The 21,457-nt window shown below is 37.0% G+C and overlaps 1 long non-coding RNA gene across 2 annotated transcripts in view; it reads left to right on the top strand.

The window, feature by feature from the left end:
• The window catches only part of LOC107648993 (uncharacterized), a 126,956-nt gene extending 107,702 nt beyond the window's left edge, over positions 1-19,254 (top strand). For both annotated transcript variants that reach the window (XR_008911383.1, XR_008911384.1), the window contains exons 5-6: positions 16,566-16,746; positions 17,194-19,254. This is a non-coding gene — a long non-coding RNA (uncharacterized LOC107648993). The remainder of the gene's footprint in view (positions 1-16,565; positions 16,747-17,193) is intronic.
• Positions 19,255-21,457: the final 2,203 nt, after the last annotated feature.

The following is a 21,457-nucleotide window of genomic DNA, read 5'->3' as shown; positions in this document are numbered from 1 at the left end:
AGACCTTTGGGAAGGGAAAGACTTCAAAACCAAGCAAGAATTAGAAAGAGTTACAAAATGCAAAATAAATAATCTGGAATACATCAAATTAGAAAGTTTTTGTACAAACAAAACCAATGTAACCAAAATCAGAAGGGAAGCAACAAATTGGAAAACAATCTTCATAAAAACCTCTGACAAAGGTTTAATTACTCAAATTTACAAAGAACTAAATCAATTGTACAAAAAATCAAGCCATTCTCGAATTGATAAATGGGCAAGGGACATGAACAGGCAATTCTCAGCCAAAGAAATCAAAACTATTAATAAGCACATGAAAAAGTGCTCTACATCCCTTATAATCAGAGAGATGCAAATCAAAACAACTCTGAGGTATCACCTCACACCTAGCAGATTGGCTAACATGACAGCTATGGAAAGTAATGAATGCTGGAGGGGATGCGGAAAAGTAGGGACACTAATTCATTGCTGGTGGAGTTGTGAACTGATCCAACCATTCTGGAGGGCAATTTGGAACTATGCCCAAAGGGTGATAAAAGACTGTCTGCCCTTTGATCCAGCTATAGCACTGCTGGTTTTGTACCCCAAAGAGATAATAAGGAAAAAGACTTGTACAAGAATATTCATAGCTGCACTCTTTGTGGTGGCCAAAAATTGGAAAACGAGGGGATGCTCTTCAATTGGGGAATGGCTGAACAAATTGTGGTATATGTTGGTGATGGAATACTATTGTGCTAAAAGGAATAATAAAGTGGAGGAATTCCATGGAGACTGGAAAACCTCCAGGAAGTGATGCAGAGAGAAAGGAGCAGAACCAGGAGAACATTGTACACAGAGACTGATACATTGTGGTACAATTGAAGGTGATGGACTTCTCCATTAGTGTCAATGCAATTTCCCTGAACAATCTGCAGGGATCTAAAAAATACTATCCACAAGCAGAGGATAAACTGTGGGAGTAAAAACACTGATGAAAAGCAACTGCTTGACTACAGGGGTTGAGGGGATATGACTGAGGAGAGACTCTAAATGAACACTCTAATGCAAATACTAACAACAGGGAAATGGGTTTGAGTCAAGAACACATGTGATAACCAATGGAATCATGCGTCAGCTATGGGAGAGGGAAAGGTGGTGGGAGTGGAGGCGGGGAGGAAAAGAAAATGATCTTTGTTTCCAGTGAATAATGTTTGGAAATGACCAAATGAAATAATGTTTAAAATTAAAAAAAAAAAAGAGAAATGCATGGTGGAGCTAGGAGGCACAGAGTTCAAATTTGACCTCAGACACTTACTTGTGGTGTGACTCTGGGTAATCACTGCTTGCCTCAGTTTTCTCATCTGTAAAATGAGCTGGAGAAGGAAATAGTCAAGTACTCCAGTGTCTTTGCCAAGAAAACCCTAAATGGGGTCAGGAAGAATTGACACATAGTCATAGTGGAGCTATAGGATTTGGAAGATTACTCTGGGGTTATCTAATCCAATCTGCGTAATGAACTAGAATCTCTAAATCATACCCAAAAGTAATCATTTAGCTTTCACTTAAAAGATCTCACTAAAGGTCCTACTAATTTCAACGACCTAGAGGCAGGAAGACTCACGTTCAAAGCCAGCCTCAGACACTAACTACATGACCCTAACCACTCTTGTCTGTCTGTTTCCTCATCCATAAAATAAGGAAAATGATAGCACCTGCCACCTGACCCCACTGTGTTGTTATCAGGATCAAATGAGATATTTGTAAAGTGCTTATCATAGTGCCTGACATACAGTAGGAGATTAATTAATGCTTATTTCCTTCTTTCCTTCATTTTGAGTAGCTCTGGCTGTTACCTAGTTTTTTTCTGAGATCAGTTCTAAATTTGCCTTTTTTTCAAATTCTACCTCTGTGAAACACAAAGCCTTTCCTGTACTTGAAGAGGGTAATTATACACCTTCTAGATTTTTTTTTCCAAATGAAAAGTTCCTTCAGCCAATCTTCCTAAGTCTAGGCCCTTCACATCCCTTGGATCTTATCCATGCTCTTCCTAAAATGTGGCTCACAGCACTGAACACAATGCCATGTAATGCAGCTTCTCTGTGCAGGCCCATTGGACTCCCTAAAAAAAAGGTCCCTTTGTCCCTTATCAAATGGGGGGAGGGGTGGTTTGACCTGTTTTGATTGGGTGCCTGTCTTTAAAACTTGTGAGACAGGGATGATTTTTCTCTTTTTGACTCTTTCCCGCCATCTTTCCGTGGAGCTCATTTCAGAGGCATCCATTTGCTGCTTGTGAAGGGGAAGGTCTTAGTTCATCTGCAGCCAAGATACCAGGATGTGACCTGGTGAGAAGGGAAGGACTTGACTTGTCCTGCTCCTTCTTTTTCCCACTCTGAGAAATGGACTTGGGAAGGGTTGTTTCTGGTCTCTCTTGTTTTTCCATCCCAGCTTCAGAGGACCCGGGCAATCCCTGAAGGACCAGAAGTCGGAGCCTCGGAACTAGGGTTATAGACTACAGACAGGATGGAAGTCTGGACTCCATATCCACTAATCCCTTCTGCTTCTTACCATAGCATAAAATCACATTAGCTTTCATTGCCTGCCATACCACACTGTTCATTTGTAATGAGTTTGCAGTCCACTAAATCCTTCAACCCTTTTTCAGAAGACCTGGGGCCTAGCCATGCCTTGGCCATTTTGTATTTGTAAAGTTGATTTTTTGACCCGGTATAAGACTTTATTCCTATTTCAGTCATTTCAGGGTGATAGAGTGGTGAGCCTGGAGTTGGGGAGACCTGAATTAAAAATAAAAATTGACCTCACGATGGAATGCTATTATGCTAAAAGGAATAATGAACTGGAGGAATTCCATGTGAACTGGAACAAACTCCAGGAACTGATGCAGAGTGAGAGGAGCAGAACCAGAAGAACATTTTGGCACAATTTACTGTAATGGACTTCTCCACTAGCAGCAATGCAATGATCCAGGACAACACTGAGGAACTTAGGAGGAAGAATGCTATCCACATCTAAAGAAAGAACTGTGGGAGTAGAAACAGAAGAAAAATAACTGCTTGATCACATGGGTTGATCGGGGTATGATTGGGGATTTAGACTCTAAATGATCACCGTGGTGCAAACATCAATAATATGGAAATAGATCTTGATCAAGGATACATGTAAAACCCAGTGAAATTGTGCATCAGCTACGGGAGGGGGTAGGGGAAGGGGAGAAAAAGAACATGATTCTTGTAGCTAAGGAAAAATATTCTAAATTAACTAATTAAATAAAATTTTCAAAAAATAAAAATAAAAAAGAATCATTGTACTCAAAAAAAAAGTTGACATCAAATACTTACTAGCTCTATGACCCCTTGGCAAGTCATTTACCCTCTGTTTGCCTCAGTTTCCTCATCTGTACAATGGGGATAAGAATAGTATCTATCTCCTAGGGTAGCTATGAGGTTAAAATGAGATACTATTTGTAAAATACTTAACAGTGCCTGGTTTGTAGTAGGTACTTAGTAAAGGCTTGTCATTTATCTGTTACATTTTTACTTTTGCAAACTGTCAAACCTATGACAGTTTTTAAGCATTAATAAAAGAGAAATGCAAACCAAGCAATCCTGAGGTTTTAGCAAATTGACAAAGATTATAAAAGATGGGAATAGTCAATGTCAGAGGGGTTGTATGGAAAGTAGGCATACTTAACCCATTGTGTTGTATAAATGGAGATTTTGAGCCTTTGGACTTTATCCCCCAGAAGTCCCTTAGTATTTCTCAAAATTTCATTTTCCTACATCCCCACATTTTGCATGATTGTATTTAAGTGGCTGGAACTCCTCTTTTCTCTCTTAGACCTGTGACTGGGCTGGAATCAGGCAGTTCTTTTGTTTTAGTTATTATTAATAAAACTTTATAAAATATATTTAGTTAATGGTTATTAATTTAAAAACCCACAGTGTTTTATTTTGTTTTTAATCTTTACCTTCTATCTTAGTTTTAACTCTTAGGATAGAAGAGCAGTAACGGCTGGTAGTCAGAGTTAAGTGACCTGCCAGGGTCACACAGCTAGGAAATGTGCAGATTTGATTCCAGGCCTGGTGCTCCCTCCACTCTGCCATCTAGCAGCTTCTTTATCGCCGCTGATGAAGCTCTGAATTGGTCAAATGATTCTGGAAAGCAATTTGGAATTATACTAAGGAGTGACTAAAATGTCCATTCTCTTTGATTCAGAGATACTACCATCAGAAATATCATCCTAGGAGGTCAAAAATAGAAATAAAAGTACTCAATGTATGACAATATTTATGTCAATACTTTTTTTTTAAGTAAAGGACCAGAAATTAGGACTAGAAAGGCCAGAAAAACTGTGGGATGTGAATGTAATGGAATATTGCTGAGCCAGAAGAAATAATAAATATGAAGAATATAAAAGAAGCCGGAGAAGACTTATGTGAATTGATGCAGAATGAAGTAAGAGCCAGGAAAACAATATATACTATGACTACAGCGGTATAAATGGAAACAACCCGAATAACCAAAGATCTCTGAAATTGAACCCTAGGTAATTAAAATGATCAAATTTGGATCTGAAGAAGAGCTGAGAAAATTTATCTCCTTTCTTTTCAGATGTGGAAGACAATGGATGTAAAATATTGCACATATCATCAGCCTTGATGGATACATTAGTTACATTTGTTGAATGGCTTCCACTTCTCTCTCTTTCTCCTTGTCTCTGTTTCTCCTCTTTTTATAAGGGATGGCTTTCTCGAGATGTGGAGGAGGAAGAGAGAGATTTGGAAATGATGGTCATATAAAAACAAAGAATGCCAATATCTTTTCCTTTTAGATTTACCCCAATGTTCTAGCCTGTCAAAATCTTTCTGATTGTCACTTAGCATGTTGATGATCCCTCCTTTCTTTGTATCATCTGCAAATTTGAGGCTATGCCTTCAAGTCATTGATTTAGAATATTAAAAAAATATTAAATAATAAAATAGAAAATGATTAAAAAGTCATTGATAAAAACATTAATTCAGGGATAAGCACAAATCCCTGTCGGATATTTCCCTTCAAAAATGACATTATTTCTTCAATGACCAATTTCCAGCAATTCAACCAGTTCTAAAATCATTTTAGAGCGCTATCCTAAAGCCCCCATCTCCTCATTTATTCTGTGAGAATAGCAAATCCTTTGCTAAAATCTGGGTAAATCTGGGTTTGTGCGAATGAGGCTCATGTGGAAGCTATGATGTGATTTCCCTTCCATGTACACACTGACAAGTGTATGACAACGTGCTTCCATGCCTTCGGACTTTTGCTTACTCCGGCTGCTCCTTGTGACTGCAGTATCCCCTCCTCTCTTGCTTTGACTGATAAGTTATCAAACATCCTTCAGAGCCCAGGTTATAGAGCCCCTTCTCTTTGAGGCCCTTCTTGATCCCCAGCATTCTCTCTCATAGAATTTCAACTATTTAATGCATTTATGACACCAATCCCAAAGCCCATTAATATGTGACTCCTTATTTTTGGTGGAGATCAAGGCCCCGGGTGATGTGCTATAGGACTGGGCGTTCATTTTCATCATGTATTAGAATTATGTGAATTGATGGCTTATCCCTCTCCTGGACTAAAAGCTTCTGAAGGGTTGGGCCGGCATCTTATCTAAACGTTGGGTATCCCCGGCTCCTGGATTGTGTTCTTCATAGCATGAGTGCTTAATAAATCTTGTTTCATAGTTTACAAAGCACTTTTCATTTCCTTAAATTCTCCCTTTAAAATTTTCTAACTGGTAATCTTTATTTATTTATTTATTTATTTATTTATTTTTCCCATTTGAATAAGTTTATTTAGTCAATTTAGAACATTATTCCTTGGTTACAATAATCACATTGTTTCCCTCCCTGGTATTTTTTATTTAAAAAAAAAAGGAATGTGATCAAATGAATCTCTATTCACTATAGGATCCTAAGGCCAAAAAGTTTGAGAATTGCTGCTCTTAGGCAACTTGCTTAAGACAGTTAGTTCTAGGAAAGGTTTTGACTGACCTGCTGGCAGTTCCTTTTTCCAGTCAAATCAGCCATCCACTCACTATCCTTCATTCTTCTCTGTCTCCTTTCCCAAGAGCCAACCCTTGTAACCAAGAATAAAAGAAAAAAAGAAAAAAAATCCTCCCATGCAGCAAAACTAACAAATACATCAACCAGGTTTGACATTCTTCTAAGCCCCAGCTCAGGCACATGGACCCTATAACTGGTCTTTCAAGCTGGTGCTTGCCCTCATGGTCACCTATGGTTAAATCTATTGTATTAAGACTTTTTATTATATACATGCTAACATATATATATATATATTTATTCACATGTAAATGTATATGTATTTAAAATAGACATCAGTAGCATGTCTAAGTTTTCTTTTATATATACACACATACTTTTGTCTCCCCTTTAGAATATAAACTCATTCCTACTAGAGATTATTTAATTCATTGTATTTGTATCTTTACCTTTCACAATACTTAGTACATAGAAATATCTGGTTTTTATTGTACAATCATTTCAGTCCTGTCTGACTTTATGACCCTGTTTTGTTTTTTTTTTTGGTGGCAAAGAAATTGGAGTGGTTTGCCATTTCCTTCTCCAGCTCATTTTACAGATAAGGAAACTGAGGCCAATAGGGTTAAGTAACTTGCTCAAGGTCACCCAGCTAATAAAATGCCTGAGGCTGGATTTGAACTTGGTAAGATGAATTTTTCTGACTTCAGATCCAGCACTCTATCCACCATGCCATCTAGCTACCCATAAATACTAGGTTCATAGGTGCTTAATAAATACTTGCTGACCCACGGGTTGCTCTAGGTAATGTACTACATCTATAATCCCTTAGCTCTGCAAAAAATGAGCGCAGGTACACCCTCAAATCTCTTCTTTGGAGAAAAGCTTTGCCATTATAATACTTTACACTATTTTATCTCATTTGATCCTTACAACAGCCCTTTGATGTAGGAGAGCTCGCGTCTCTCATCCCCTCTTTGCAGAGCAAAATGAGGCTCTGGGTACCAGATGTACTTGAAAGTAAAAGGACATTTCTTTAATTACCTTCTCTAATTCATAGTCCTTACAAATTCTCCCTGCTTTTCTCTCTCCCACCTTATCCCTGTTAATTAGGACAAATTAGCCTATTTTTAAAAAAACTGTCGGCCTGAATGTCAACTTATATCAGAAGTCTTATTTAAAAAAAAAAATCTATTTAGAAGATAACTACAGAGCTAGCAAACCACTGCATAAAGGCAAATGTGTCCCAGATCTGCTGGAGAGAGAGGAGGGAGGGAGCCTGCAAAGGAGCAGCTGGTGAGAAAGCTATCAATCCTTAGCTTAGCAACACAGCCGAACAAATACTAAGCGAGACTCTCTAAACATCCACGAGAGAATCGTGACCAGGAAAAGCAGGGTGAGTTTATAAAAAAAAATCAGATCTTGCCAAACAAACTGGGTCATTTTCGTGAGCGAGTTATACAATCAGCAGAGAGAGAACAAGCCATTTGGGGGAGGGGAGGGCGGCCAGGCAGTTTGGTGGCCATGGTGACTGAGATGGAAGTGGCCAAGGTTGGGAAAGAGGTCTCCTTTGGTCTGCTGATACCTGAGCCTCCTCCTCCCTCCCTGGATCAGACGTTAAAAAAAAGAATTCTCCCAGTAGTAGGTAGCTCTGTATTTTTTGTACTTAATTCCAAGCTTGTAGAAGGATTAAAAAGACCAAAAACAAAACAATGCCAAACCTTGCATAGGGAGCAAGAAGACAGCACAAATTTCAAAAAAGATTGAACCAATATAGAAAAAGCAGAAAGCCCATTCTGAGGTTAACATAGGAATTTGGGAGGGTGATATCAGTAGCATGGACCAAACCACATTACTGAATGATTATGCCATCAGAACCTTTTAAATTTAGAAACTTTAAACCCAGAACCAATGTGGTTTGGCAAAAGTGGACTGTATGAATTTTGGACGGTACCAAAAAAAAAATCACAGTTTAAATTCTAAATTGTTAACCACTGAAATAGAGTACCCAGAGGCAAAGATTCAACAAAAAGAATTCTATCTTAAAAAGACATTTGATGTGTGAAGGTTGAGTTTTATTCATATCTTTAGAATTCTGTTCTTTCCATCTGGGGACTAATGCCAAGCAATGGAAAATGTTGAATTGGAAGTGTAATTCTGGACACCATGCATTTATAAAAAAAATTTAAAATGACAAGAATCAGTTTGGATGACTCTTGGGGAACTTGGTTAGAAAACGGAACTTTACAGTATGATATCTAGTTGTGGTAAAAATAGAATACAGCATTATGGAAAGACACAGATCTTTCTATCTTCAACATCTATATTTATAATTACCACCACTTATGTTTTCCCACAGTTTTCATTTCTTCTTCATATCTGCCAAATTTTTTATATTGTTGGCTTCCTGGGTTAGGGACCCATGGAAAAGCTGGGATGGTAGTCAGGTCAGAAGGTAAGGGTTCTCATGTGAAAAAAGCACCAAAAAAGGGGGGGGTCCCATGGAAGATTGACACATTTTGGGATTATGTATCAATTTGCTGGTGCCATTGCCAATAAAGGTAGCCTGGTACTTAATTAGAGGACTACTTTTCCTATCCCCACAGTTCTATTCTTTTCTCTATTCCTTCCCCTAAAAATTCAGGAATGTTGTTGATTTTGTGTTTTAGGTTCAGAAGGCTCCATTTTGCTATCTTCAAAAATCTCCAGCTATACTACTAAATAAACATAATAAACATTGAGTTTATAGTAACATAGGATTTAGAGCTAGAAGGGACTTTCAAGATCATTTAATCCACTCACTCTTTTTTTTTTTTTAACAGATGGGGAAACTTAGATACAAAGAGGTTGATGTCCAAAGTCATTCATCTATGAAATATAGAAGCTAGGAACTGAATCCAGATTTTTTGACTCTAATTCCAATATATTTCTTACATCATCATGCTACCTTTGGTTTTAGCTTGGTCCCTCTCATTGTCTCTTGGAATCTTTCATTTCTCTCCTGGAATGGAATCATCTTTTGCTCAGGGTTTCCTCAATCCATGCTGGGGGCCATCAGACCAGAACGCCTTGACAGAGTCATGCATGGTAGCTGGGGAGACCACAGAGTGGTCCTTGGCGAGATGTGACCACTCTATCCCCCTTGCATGACTTCTTTCATCAATGCCCCTTACCTATGAATTGACATGATTATTATTCCCCCTAGTCTCAAAAGAAATAATGCAAGAGCAAAACACCTGTACCCTAATTCTCTAAAACATCACCAAAAGATCAGACCCTCAAACCCAATCCCAAAAGACTATTGTGGGTTAACTTTGGTACATAATTCCCAGCAAAACCGCAGCTACAGGCCAAGACCAAAACTTTCTCATGAAGCCAGCACACAAATCAATCATAAAGGCCCATACAATATGTACAGGTACAGTATAGGTACACTAAGCTTCAATATGCCTCAGTGACTCAATTACACAATTCAGTAACTCAAACTCCCTAGGAAGCCACCTGTGATGAAATAATTTATCTTGTATTCTGTCTGTAATCACAATTCAAAAATATAGAATGTTAGGTGATTTGTTAAAAAGTTTATCACTTTTCCAATTATCTCTCTTTGAATATATGTGTTAGGTAATGTAATCTGCCTGCCAAGAAAATGGGTATAAAAATAAAAATCAAGCCTGGGAATGGTGGAGCAGCTGTCAGATGCAAAGCAGTCCCATGGCCATAATGATTAAGCCGTCTTCCATTTGTTATTTATTTTGACTGATCTGGAGTCACGAGTGGGGCTGGACCCTGACTGCGGCAAATCCAAAAAAAGAGAGCAGGTGAGAACTTCTCCATTTTCAGTGGAATCTGAAGAAGGAATTCACTGGAACCAGGGAAGACAGATCCCTACTGAGTAGAGATTAGAGCTCTAGAAGTGATTGAAATGGAAGGAGATAATACCGTTATACCCTTAATGTAGACAAATACCCCTTCATCTTGGACCCATTTATTTTACATTCTTTGCATCTTCTGGTGGTTCTTGCTCTTGAGAAAAAAATGCACCACTTTCTAATGTGGCTTGCTCCTGCTTTAAAATCTCCACACAGTTGGTCAAGAGGAAAGACATACCCAACTCCTTGCTTTCTTCCCAAATCCTTGCCGCTTCTTCTACCACTATCACTTTGCAATCTCTCCTCTTTTGAGGTTCATTCCATCCTTTTCTATTACCTTGTATACATTTTTGTTACTCCAATTCCAGGTCACTCTTCTTTCTCAAGGACTCTAGTATTCCTTGAGGCCTACCCAAATACAGCAGAAGGTTTTTGACTAGAAAGAGAATTAAGTCAGGGCTTAGAATGCTGAAAGAGACTATAGGGAAATAATGATTTATAATCTATAGTGGTTAAACCTTGTTTTCTTCCTGATGGAAGGCACCAGATAGTAGTTGAATTCAGTGAGGATAGCCAACTTAAAACAAGGGTCAAATGAGTCCAGAAATATCTGCAAAAATCACTTCATATGGGGACACCTAAGTGGCTTAGTGGATAGTGTTGGGCCTGGAGGTCTTGGGTTTAAATCTGACCTCAGGCACTTTGAACTGTGTAACCCTGGGCAAGGAAGTTGCTTATATCCCAATTGCCTTGTCTTTACTGCTCTTCTCTCTTGGAATCAATATAGTATTAGATTAGACCATAACCCAGGACTGTGACCTGGATCTGTGTAGGGGCAATGAAACAAGTCTTGCACCCAGAGTCAGCAAAGGGACCCCTGTCATTTTCCTTTCCAGCCATTGTCTAACATCCTGCCTTACTTCCCTGTCATAAATCTAGTCTTGAAAAGTGGATCATTAGGTCCATTCAGGAGGCCACAGGAGCCTGCAACCAGCACCTATCCTTGACTTTTCCCTGCTGATGAGGCTTATGCTAGGTTCATTGTTTTGGGATCATTTAGTTTCTCAACAGATAAAATAGGCTCCCTGATTCTCATATCCTTTGGCTCTTTATCCTCACCTTAGCTACTCTAAGGAAAGTTTCTAGTTATATATATGAGATAAAAGTCGAAGGGTTCTCCACAGAAAGGGAGAGAATAAAAAGATTCTTGATGTATAAATGAATCAGGAGTAGAACATGAAGCTTATTCTCATACTTCATGAGAAATGATAATAACCATAGCATGATTAGAGCAGAATCCAGTAACTTATTAGTGCTAACTAGTACATCTACTATGAGGCTACCATCAATGAGACATCATTAGTTTTTTGTTGTTCAGTTGTTTCAGTTGTGTCTGTGTTTTCCTTCCTTCCTTCCTTCCTTCCTTCCTTCCTTCCTTCCTTCCTTCCTTCCTTCCTTCCTTCCTTCCTTCCTTCCTTCCTTCCTTCCTTCCTTCCTTCCTTCCCTTCTATCTTTTGGTTCCAAGGCAGAAGGGTATAAATTGCTTTTCTTGGGTTTATTTTCCAGGTCAGGTGTTTTCTCATTGAGATATTTCATATTTTCTTCTATTTTTTTCATTCTCTTTATTTTGTTTTAATGTTTCTCGATGCCTCATGAAGTCATTAGATTCTATTTGCCCAATTCTAATTTTTAAAGAATGATTTTTTTCTATGACCTTTTGATTCTCCTTCTCTGTTTGATTCATTCTACTTTTCATGGAACTCGTTTTCTTCATTAGACTGTTTTGTCTCTTTTTTCCCAGTAGGTCTATTCTGGTTTAAAAAAAATTATTTTCTTCAATGGATTTTTGATCCTCTTTTGCCAGTTAACCACTTTTACTTTTTAAGTTGTTGTTTTCTTTTTGCATTAGTTTCATTTTCCCCCCCATTTTTCTTTAACCTGTCATATTTGATTTTTGAATTCCTTTTTGAGTTCTGACAGTGCTAGAGACCAATTTTAATTTGTCTTTGACATTTTGCACGTGGTTGCTTGAATCTCACAGTCCCCTATTGACTATGTTTCGGTCTTTGTCACCCTAGAAATTTTCTAGGGTTAGAAGTTTCTTTTGCTGTTTGCTCATTTTCCCAGCCTTTTTTTGCTTTGGACTGGGAATTCTGAAAGCTGCAGATTCTGTCTCCTCTGCTGCTGGCTTGCAGGGCTGTGAGGCCAGATTTGAATTTAGGAACATAGAGTCTTCCTGACTTCAGACCTGGCACTCTATACACTGTGTCACCTTGCTACCCCATTAGTCTTTACCAGGCTGTTAATTAACTTCATTGGGAATAGTTTGACAAACGACAAGTAGAATCTTCTTTTGTTCTGGGTACTTCCCCTCAAAAGCCAATACTTTCTTTGTCAGAAGTTCAAATTTGTTATTGCTGCTGGGTCTGCTACTAGGATGTGGGAAGCTGCTTTTGTTTTCATCATTCATGGGACTTTGTGTATTCAGGAGAGGCAAGGCCTTCAGGGGCCTCTTGGACCAGCCTGGCTAGTTGAGTCCATGTGCCATGTGGACCACAGAAGGAACTATTGTCAGTTACTAGTCACACCATACTGCCTATAAATATATAAACCAATTATCTGCTGAAATTGGAGCATTAAGTGTGTAACCCAAGAGATATGAGGTATTTCCTACAAAGAAGAGGTGGGATAATTTTGTAATATGTTATAGTATCCTTGGAGAAAAAGTCTTGTGTCATAGCCATGGAGCATGGCAAAGAAGGTATTTAGTAGGGCCTCAGACAACAGTTGCTTCATCTCTTGCTTGGACTCTATTCAAGTGTCTTTTCATTTTGTAGGGATGTACTTGGCTTAGAAAATCCAAGGTCACCTCCATGCCAAGATAAGGAATCTTTTGGGGAACGGTGAATGTTAGGTAAATCTAATATTTTTTAATAATACTTAATACATTTTAAATAAATTTTTAATAAAATAATTTAGATTTTTGTATTGTTGGGGAAAAATCTTTCTTTTTTAAGAAGAGTTTATGTGAAGGGGGACAAACTGTTTATTAAACACCTATTGTCAGAGGCAGATAGGTGGCTTGATGGATAGAGAACCAGATCTATAGATAGGAGGTCCTGGGTTCAGATCTGACCTCAGATACTTCCTGGCTGTGTGACCCTAGGTAAGTCACTTAATTCCCATTGTCCAGTTCTTACTGTTCATCTGTCTTGGAACCAATACACAGTATTGATTCTAAGACAGAAGGTAAGGGTTTAAAAAAACTCAAAAAACCTATTGTCTAACCAATATGGAAGCATGTTTTGCATGATCAAACAAGTACAACATTGGTCAAATTTCTTATCTCTCTAAGAGAGGGGAGGGAAGGGAGAGAGGATGATAATTTGGATCTTATAATTTCAGAAAATGTAAGTTGAAATTGTTATTATATAGAATTGGGAAAATAAAATAAAAAATTAATAAAAAACCCTATTGTCAACAGTAGTGTTGCCTTTTTATTAGTCCTAATTTCTCTTGTGTTTTGGAACATTTCATCCTGGAAGATCCCTCTGTTTGGTCTTCTGCTTTTTCCCATTGGTGAGTTTCTCCTGGGGCCTTTATTTGGTAGAGGGAGCAGAGAGCCAACCTTCATTTGTCCCTAGTTCTTGTAAACCTTAAAATTTCTTAGACTTATAAATGTTGGAAATTTCACCATTGGGAAATTTCATACTGGAAAAAATTTCCTACTGATAGTCTATTGGAATGTGAACCCCCCCTTGGCATGGGAGGGTCCTTCTCCTCCCTACTTAAGACTACTTTAGGACAGAAACCTTTTGCTGAACAATGGAAAGGGCTTTGACTTATGCTTAAGCATAGAACAGGAAGTTCTTTGAGTCATGATTGATTTTAGAATTGATACAATAGAGATACTTGGAATGACAGAACCAGGTCTTGGAAAATACAATCTCCACCCTACTCAGGGTAACAGGATTTAGGAAGGGCTGCAGCAAAGGATCAAGATTTAATTATTTGAGAATATGATCTTCAACAGACATGTGCAAAGCCACAGACCTCTGGGTGGTCCTGGGTTAATCTAGAGCCACCATTGGCACAGGGAAGACATGGACAGTGATTGGTAGATGTGAGAACTGAGGGGAGGGAACTTAGATGTTTTCCTTAAAGATAGTGGGGGTCTGAGGACTAGGTTGGTTGGAGAGGTTTTGCTCTGAGAGGTTGTGCTCTGAGAGGCTTGCTCTGAAGGAAGCTGGAGGTGGAGGCCCCTGAGACTGTTTCTCCATTTTGGTCACGTGAGTGATAGGGACTGATCTCTTTCTTTGCCTCAGCTATCTAGGGGCTTGGGCCTTTTGGCCCAGCCTAAACAGAGGGGGTAATTAAGCCCTATTCCCTTCTCTCTCTCTCTCTCTTTCTCTCTCTCTCTCTCTCTCTCTCTCTCTCTCTCTCTCTCTCTCTCTAATACCTTTCTTCCTCCTGTTTGTAATTAAACTCCATAAAAGGTTGACTGCTGACTTGAGTTTTCATTAAGGAATTACATAGCTAAATTCCTTGGTGACCTTAAATTAATATATATCAGTCTTTTAAAGTGATTTCCTTGTCACATTCTGCTTCTGACTTTCCAGACTTCAACATCATGCCTCTAAGGGTGGGTACCTCTCCCACCTATTACAGTCCCCTTTTGTCTTTTATTTTCCCTTATTAGAGTGGAAGCTCCTGGAGGGAACAGACAGCCTTCCTTTTCACTTGTATTTGATCCCCAATTCTTAGCACAATGCCTGGCACATAATTAGCTCGTTGTAGTTGTTTTTTAACCTTATTTTCCATCTTGGAATCAATGCTATGTCTTGGTTCCAAGAATGAAGAGGTAAATGTAGGAAAAGTGAGTTGGGTCAACATGATAGTTAATGTATTATTTCATTTTAGAGATAAGGAAATTGAGGCACAAAGAGATTAAGTAAGAAATTCCCGTTGAATCTTGTTCTTGATTTGGGAGTTTAGAGATTTGTCTTGTAAAGAGGCTCATCTGATTCGAACAGAGATTGTGAGTTTCTTCATGGAAGCATGGTCCTGGAATTGTATGTATTTTATCAAATAGGGTAAAAATGAATATATTTAACATCTATGAATAATAGTGTTGAGCGATGCATATTAGAGCTGTTTAATTAAAGTCATCTTTTCACACTCAGGCTCATCAGAAAGGGTGGGGAGTTGAGTGGATGTTCAATAAATGGATATTGTTACCCAAAATGAGGTGGTCATGAGTGTCTGGCCAGAACATTGGATTTGGAATCAGAAAAGACATTTTTAGGTCCTATTTCTCTTTTTGATGTGCTTTAAGGCCTCTATTTTTCCTCTGAAAAATGGGAATAATATATTCTCATCCCTGGGTGTAATGATGAGACTTTTAATGAGGCAGGGTTGGTAAAGTGCTTTGAGCTCAGCTAATGAAAGGTTCAGGGTAAGCACTCAGTTATTACAGTGAACCTTCATGTATTTTTGGAATAAGAGGTTGTTCTGGAAACACTTCAGAGAATTACTAAGAAACAAAGATACGCTACAAGGGCTTCTTAAAATACAGATTAAATCTGGACAGAGGAATTGGCATAGTTACTGCCTTGTCCTAGCAAGACCTTATGCCCAATCAATGTTGACACTTCTTTCTTCTTTTGAATCATTTGGCAGCTCCATTTTGTAGTGATTACCTTCTCACACTCCTCCTTCCACTTATCCCCTTCGTATTTCCATTAAACAGATCTTAATCTCTTATTCTTTTATTTCCTTCACTGGAGGACTTTATTTTGGCAAGGAAGTTATTTTTCATTGTGTTGACAAAAAATATACATACACATAAATAGACATGTTTTTGTTGTTCAGTTGTGTCCAAGTCTTCATGACCCCATGGACTGTCTGTGGGGTTTTCTTGGAAAAGATAGTAGGATGGTTTGTCATTTCCTTTTTTCCTAGGTTAAGACAAAAGTTAAATGACTTGCCTAGGGTCACCCAGCTAATAAGTTTCTGAGGCCAAACACCAGAACTAGTGAATGTGTTATATTATTTGCATTTGTTTTAGAAATTAAATTAAATTAAACATTTGTTTTTCTTACTTTGAAAACTGTGAATATAAGTATGCCAATAGCATGCAATGTGAAACCTTTTTTTGTATTTGAAGTATTTGAAGAAATTTTAATTTCTCACCGACACTTAGATTTGTGAATCATATACATAGTTGTATTGAAATATTGAGTCTGTATTCATGAATGCAATAAAAATACTTTTGTATGATATCAAATGGTTACTTTAATTATAGGGGAAGATTTGAGTCTTTTGGTAATGAAAAGATAATTTATGATTATTTTAATAATCACTTATTAAACATGTTTCACTATGTAAAAATTGTTTTGATTTGAACTCAGCTTTTCCTGACTCCAGGCCTGGCACTCTATCACTGAGCCACCTATAATAATAACAACTAAATATATACATACACACAGACAAATATAAAATATATGAAGAGAAATGTGTATGTTAACTACAGTAAATTCAAAAGTTACTTGCAAATTATGTGATTTATTTCTGTATATATGCTAATACTCTCTATATCTAGAGCAGAATTATAACTATTCAGCAATAGAGAATCTGTCTGATTATCTATTTTGCTCTGAAGGAGGTCTGAGAGGAGAGAGGTCCTGGAGGGAGAGCTCCTGGAGAGATCTTGAAGGAGGCAGTGGAAGGAGAACTCAGGAGGAGTCAGGAGGAGAATTCTCTGGAAACATTTCTTGAAAGGAGGGTCTCTTGAAGGTGGAGCCTGAGGTTGGCATGAGAAGCCTTACCTAGAGAGATCTTGGGTGAGTGATAAAACCAACTGACTGATTTATTCATTCTTATTCCTTTCTTACTTTCTCTCTTTTTCTATTGATTAATCAGTGTATTATAAATTAAATTTCGCTAGAAAACCCAGTTGGCTTGGGCATATTCATAAATTGGGAATATATTCCCTGGCGACCATCTTATATTTATATAAACCCAAGACACAGTAGAAACATATTTCAGCGGTCATAATTGTTATATATTTCCCTTGCTCCCAAACATTTTAATTATCACAGTTTATGGCTCCCACTCTCTTATCTACAACTATTTAACGCTCAAAACTATTTTAAATCTAACACTATCTATCTATCTATCTATCTATCTATCTATCTATCTATCTATCTATCTATCTATTTCTCTCTCTGTATTTTTGAACAAGTTTTATTGATTGAGTAATGTTATAAGTTATTAAAAATGATGAACAGGTTAATTTTGGGAAAATGTGGAAAGACCTACATGAAATTATGAAGAGTGAAATGAAGAGCAACGAGAACATTATATGCAGCCACAGAAATATTTTTTGAAGAATGACTTGTGTAAGTCCACCTCTAGAGAGAATGAACTGATAAATAGAAATAGGTAAGAAATTGTTTTATATAAACATATATCTTTTTGTTAAGGTATGCCTTTTCTAATGGGAGTAGGGGAGGGTGAGAGAGAATTAATTGGATATTTTAATTTAGCAAAGAATATTTCAAAAAATTTATTTAAAATGTGTGCCTAATCAATTTTTTAAAAAGTTATTAATATTCATGCCTTTTAATGTTAACAAGGTTGTAAAAAAGTTATCTAGACCCTTCTAAACATCTTGTCCTGTGCATTTATCAGGATTTTGCTGCTGCTTTATTTATATATAGTCTGTTTACACTGAATATGTCACTATGTATGTATATTTTTTCTTTTGGTTCTGTTTTCTTCACTCTGTTTAATATTATGATCATATTTTATTAACTTCTTTATAATTTTGCTGTTATTATTATTGGTAAAAGATTGTATGAATATTTTTTTATAGTGATTCTTAGGTAAATTCACACCCTTTCTAAAAAAAGATTGAACTTAAAACTATAGCAACTGTTTATTAGGGTGTCAATTTTCAACAGCTGCACCTATGTAATATTATTTTTCAAAACATCTTTGACAATTTGATGACAAATTGCTGATGATCGCCCCTTCTCTTGTCCAATTGCTGTTCTATAGCCCACTTGTAGGCAACATGAGTCTTTCCATTGGCCTTTGGATTACTTGTAATTTTACCTACAATATGCGATGAAAATGAGGTTAGAAATTATACTTACTGTTTGGCAAACTGGTTATACATTTTCAAAAACAAATGTCCAGGCTATTGTAACCAAGACTTACTCTTCACTTATTTCAAGGACATTGCTGTTGGCTTTATTTCCATAAGATGTTTAGGAATAATCTTATATATTTGAAAACAACCAAAATAAAACACCACACTTTCAATATCTCCTGAATTTTCTTTTGGACAGAGACCATATTCTTATTCAAATATATGAGAGGTAAGTAAGCCTCAGAAGATAAAGGAAACTGATTTACCTTCTTTCTCTAGATTCATTGGGTAAAATACATTTGTAGCACAATGCTATTATCTTTTAAAATTTGCTTTGATGAGGCTTTACTTTCATTTAGAATACAAAATATTCACATCATTTCTCCTTTCCTTCCTTCCCTGACATCTCTCCCACACTTGCTACTAAGGGGAGAAATAGAAAACTACATGAGAAAAAACTGTGTGAATTCCAATATCTGTAATTTTTATTAATAGAAAACTAAAAGTAGAAAATGTATTTTGAAATGGTCAAATTTCATACAAAATTCCACAATACTGTGTACCAGATTACCATAATACCTTCCACTGAGTGTTCTCTGATGTTTCTTGTGGTCCCCAGCCAAAGCATAATTTTGTCTCATTTCTCACTCCCAACATGAGCTATTGTGAAGTCTGCTGTTAAAACCAAGAATTTTCTATGAAGTCAGATGCTTAAAATCGGTGGCCATTCTCTTCTATGTCTTCTTGATGGCAAACATCTCCATAGTTGGTCCATAACCATGCAAGTTGAGTGAAGTCAAGGGTAGACCTTAACAAGGAGCAGTACTATAGTTAAACAAGACCCATAGATTTCCCATTTGAATAGCAAGAAGCCACTCTAGACAGAAGGTCTATTAGTATAACAAATAAAGAAAAAATGTTAAAAAAAAACCAAACCATTGAAACCTTTTCTAGCAATCTTAGTAATGATTTGAGAGTCAATCAACAAACATTACTTAGGTTTGCTTTATAGAAATTTCAATAAAAATATAAAGAATCCTTGTTTTCAAAGGACTTATATTCTGTTTAGAGGATATAACAAGTTTACAATTAAGTAGAACCCTAGTCTTTTTCTTGAAATCTTATGGGATTACATTCTACTTCCAAGTGTACATTCCTATTATTGCAAATAATAAAATTGATGGCTCTGTTGTCAGTTTCCTCTTTGAACCATCAAAAAAAAATATATATATATATACATATATATAGCTGTCTGATTGTCTAGCTTCCTAGCTGTTGTCTAGCTGCTGTCTAGATGTCTAGCTGCTGTCTAGACGTCTAAATGTCATCTAGCCGTCTATCTGTCTAGTTATCTATATTATATGATTCAGAGCCTCGAGGTCACCATTAAAAATTAATGTAAAGAAGTTGTACTTTTGCAACTTTAATTTATTGTCAGTGAACAATGCTGTACAATATTTCAATTTCATATGCATACAGAGATAATTTAATTTCCCTATCTTTTTTATTCTTTATTATTATAATTCTTTATATTTAATAACATTATTCTGAGAAGAGAGTCATTATATATACATCATACATAGGCCTCACTATACTGCCAAAAGAATTAATGAAATATAAAAATTAATAACCTTTGGTCTACTTATGTGTAGAAAAGTAGAAGGGGGCTTACTGAAGACCAGGTAGAATCTGTAAATATGGATAGATGCAAAAAATATTTTGAATGGTGAATATAATTTGAATTCATCTGATGATTGCTCAATGTCAGAAAACTACTTGGAAAAGTTAATAATCTGAAATGCTGGAGTAATAGTCTTTTCTTAAAGCTTAAGAAAAGTGTCAAAAGGATAGTCTGACCTGATTTCTTTACTTTTTGAGTCTGACCCTGTTGTTTTATTGATGGAGGGAATTGCTGGCATGAAAATTTCCTCCACTAATGTCCATACTCTTATAACTTATAATGTCCAACTCTTATAACTTGTAGTTTTAAAGAGATGCCTTTAAGCACTTAGAAGTTGTGACTTACTATGATGTTTCTTTTCTTTGACTTTTAGATCAATTGCAATTGATCTTCTTGTGAGATGTTGGAGTTCTATAATTCAGAACCATGGTGATGTGTAAAGTATAATTTTAGCATTGTGACCTAAACTCTATTAATTATTTGGTCGCCATGGATATCCCAAATTAAAAAAAAATACCCAAGTCAGCTGGAAATTTATGGTGATTTAATTAATATAGTGGAAAGGAATTAAGAAGAAGGGAGAAGGAAAGGGTATAGGATTTCTCTAGCCTGACTTGTGCCAGGGGGAAGATTAGAGGCTCTAGGAAGGTAAGGTTTTGGAGAGTAAAGGAGGAAGAAATCAGCCTGAACTCCAAGAGGGCTCAGCCAAGATGTCTGAACCTGAATTAGCCCAAGGGCAAACTCACTGCCAAAACCCAGACAAATAGCTGCCACCACGCCATGTAACAGTTAAAATTTAGGGAAACTGAGGCAGGTAGAAATTAGTTTCTCTCTGCAAGGAGTATGATATTTTTAGAGGTTTATTAAAAGTTGGGAATTTAAGAAAAATACAAGTAAGAAAGGCATGTGCTAGGTGGGCCAAGAGGCCCAATTCAATTTCACTCATATCATGAGACGTGTCTGCCTGCCAGTGGAGACAGGAAGATAAGAGAGCCCAGAAGCCTTTCCAATCAGGTTAAATACCCCATCTTGATCTCGGCCCAGGTGAGAATTCAGTGATATTACAAAGCATTCTGGGGAAGTGGAGCAAGGACTTCTGGGGATTGAAGTCCTGGATTCAAGTCTCCATTTTTACAGCCAAGATGTCAGAACGCTTAGCACGCTGCCAGTCAGACCTGCCTCTCCGTGGAAAGAGGCAGAAGAGAGGAAGTGACGTGCCCTATATAGGCGGTTTTACGTCACTTTCCTGCATCTCATCTGTACCAATGTTAGCTAGGACAGCCCAGGGGTCTGTCAGCTGTTTCTGCACATGTCTGTTGAAGGCCATCTTCTTAGATACTAAATCCTTGAGTATGGGTGCAGACATTCCTGACCTTGTTAAACTAAGTAGGGTGGAGCAATGTAGAGTTCCCAAGACCTGATTCTGTTAGACCAAATATTTCCATTTTTACAAATCAGGAAATAGCTAAATCACATCTTCTAAAGTATAGTCTGAGTAGGGTGGAGTAGTTTTAAAATTCACAGATGACATCACCATGAAAAAAGTGATATGAAATTGAGTTTTTAATATTCATTAATAGTTTATTTTCACTGAAAATGCTGCATAATTTCTCAAATGCTTTCTAATCTATTTTCCCTATCCTTTCCAATAATAAACCTACAAATAAACATATCTATGTTTCTTGAAGATTTGGGCATTGATATAGTTGATTTTTTT

The sequence above is a fragment of the Monodelphis domestica genome, chromosome 4 (genome assembly GCF_027887165.1).
Source record: "Monodelphis domestica isolate mMonDom1 chromosome 4, mMonDom1.pri, whole genome shotgun sequence".
NCBI lineage: Eukaryota > Metazoa > Chordata > Mammalia > Didelphimorphia > Didelphidae > Monodelphis > Monodelphis domestica.
This window is presented reverse-complemented; position numbering and strand designations above follow the sequence as displayed.